Below are 2,375 nucleotides of genomic sequence, written 5' to 3'. Positions count from 1 at the left end.
CCGCCCGCCAGCCCGCCCCCACACCGCACCACACCTATGGCGCACGGCGCGCACCCCTCGGTGGTGTCGGGCCGCAGGCGCCGCCGGTCCAGCCCGGCCCGGCCTCCGGCCTTGTGTCGTCTAATAAATTACCCCGAGATTATAACGGTCTCTGGCCGGGCGGCGCTTACTGTCCACTGCAAGGCGCGCCCGGTCCGGCCGAATACGACATGAGCCAAAACGGCCTCGGGCCGGCGGAGCGCGGCGGGAGCTCTCGAGTCGTCCTCACTCCTGGCGGGTTGGCGGCGGGTCCGCTCCGCTGGCGGGGTCCCCAGGCGGCGCAGGCCCGCCCCGGCCCCGGGCCGCGTGGGCAGCCTTGGGCGCCCCGCCATGCGGCCGCCTTTCCTCCTACTTGGGTACGATCGAACAGGGCCGGTAGGTGGGCCAGACCGAGGAGCAAGGGGCGACGGGGGCGGAAAAACGACTTGGGCAAAACTCACTCAGCCCGTCGTGTGTCAATCCGAGGGGGGTAATCCGAGGGTAGTCCATTGATGGGTAACCCGAGTGGATCGGGGTAATCCGTTGCACACGAGATCTCAGAGTGGCGTTGTTTCCCCCCTCGCATCGTGTCGCTCTGGGATGCGCCCGACCAGCACGTGTGCGACAAACGGTGACAAACGACGGAGGTCGCATTAAAACTGACCGTGCGGTCGCAGTTGTTGCAGTTATCGGAGCAATAGTCACGGCCGTGCTGTGGCGCGCAGCCGGCGCGGGTCGGGCCGCCGAGCGGGCTGGACCGCAGCCAGGCGCCGCCCCCGCCTCCGCCGCCCTGGAGGCCCTGGCGCTGGAGCTTGCGCTGGAGGTGCCCGGCCCTGATAAGCGTTCTGCTGACCGCTGCCCCACCCGCACCCGTACCAAAGACCGCACCACCACCGTATTCTTTGCGACGGCTTTTTATTTTTTGTTATTTTTCAAACCATATGGAATGAAGGTCTCTCATCCCATCCCACCCGCTCGCCCGCTTCGTACAATATTAGGTCGTGGAAACGGAACAGCCTTCGTGAGAACGCCAGGGCTACGAGAAGCGGGGCGGGCCTGGCGAGTAAGGGCCGCTCTCACAGTCACAGTTATGCCCTTGTGCAGAGTCCTCAGCCAGCCTCCCCTCCCGCGTCGGTGCAGGGGCGAGCGGAGGCTAGCGGCGGGACATTTGAAATTCTAATACATGGAAATTTTAGAAAAAGGAATAGACTTCATATTTTTTTGACCTTGCCATAGATATACCCCCCCTTTCCCTCTGCATGTCCAGTGACTCTTTACTTTGTACAGGGCGGATGAGCCAAACCTGGCGACACTTACTTTATTGTTGGAGTCCTCTGGTCTTCGTGCAAAAAGCTGTGTAAGTGATTGTGGTTTTTCTGTTTTTTTCTTCAGAAAATCCCCATTTTATCTCTTGGTCGCAATTTTTACGGAGAATAATAAGAAAATGTCCTCGACCAACACCCTTATTGAACACTCTCGTAGGTTTCAGTGTGTCAAAGCTCATGTCTGGCTGCCCTGTGACCCAAGTAAAAACATGACAGTGGGTCTATTATTCGTTTGTGACGTTTGTTTTGATGCATCGGAAGAAGCCAAAATCTCAGATGCTAATTTTAGTTTCAGGTGCAAACTTACCTCAGGTGCTTCTGATGCACTAGACGGCAGTTACAGGGAAATATAACGAGGTCCATGGTGGTAAGTCGACTTATCCCATTCTTTCGCTTCACGGCTCAATGTGTCCACTAACTCCCTTCTATCCATCTGGATACCAAATAAGGTTTCGGGTAGCCGGGAGGCTGCTAAGAGGGCACTCTACGACGAGGCCCCATACGACGGCGCAAACGCCAACGGTGTCATTCCCATACACCTCAGTCTCGGGTCGGGTGGCGCAGCAGGACTTACGAACCCTTCACGGTGCCTCTATTTTCATTGGTGGTTTCCCTTGTTGGGACAGGTGGTGTCGTTGGGGTTGTACGGGGTAGGGAAGGGGGGGAGGATACCGCTACCTCAGCCAGCCACCGCCTCCTACCCCGTCCCTGCCGCCTCGCCCGGTCGATACACAACACATCCCCTTGTCTTGATGAAGAATGCTGCTGAAGTGCATCGCGACGCCCCCCTCCAACCTCCCTTTGCCCTGGCCCCGACACGCGAATGCCCGGTCCGAGACAAAAGCGCATTAAATAAGTCTCGAAATTATTATTTTAGGCAGGGGCTTTGCTGTAAGCTTTTAAGGAGAGAGAGGAGGCGAGCAAATGAATAATGACCATCGGGAAGCTCGCAGGTGCAGGACGCGCAGGGAGGGGAGAAAAGAGAGGGAAGAGAGAGAGAAAGAGAGATAGGGGGGAGGAGGGGGAAAAGGG

Source organism: Frankliniella occidentalis, unplaced genomic scaffold, assembly GCF_000697945.3.
Source record: "Frankliniella occidentalis isolate FOCC.00 unplaced genomic scaffold, Focc_3.1 Scaffold114, whole genome shotgun sequence".
In the NCBI taxonomy this organism is placed as follows: domain Eukaryota; kingdom Metazoa; phylum Arthropoda; class Insecta; order Thysanoptera; family Thripidae; genus Frankliniella; species Frankliniella occidentalis.
The sequence above is the reverse complement of the archived record's forward strand: the minus strand, read 5'-3'. Positions refer to the sequence as shown.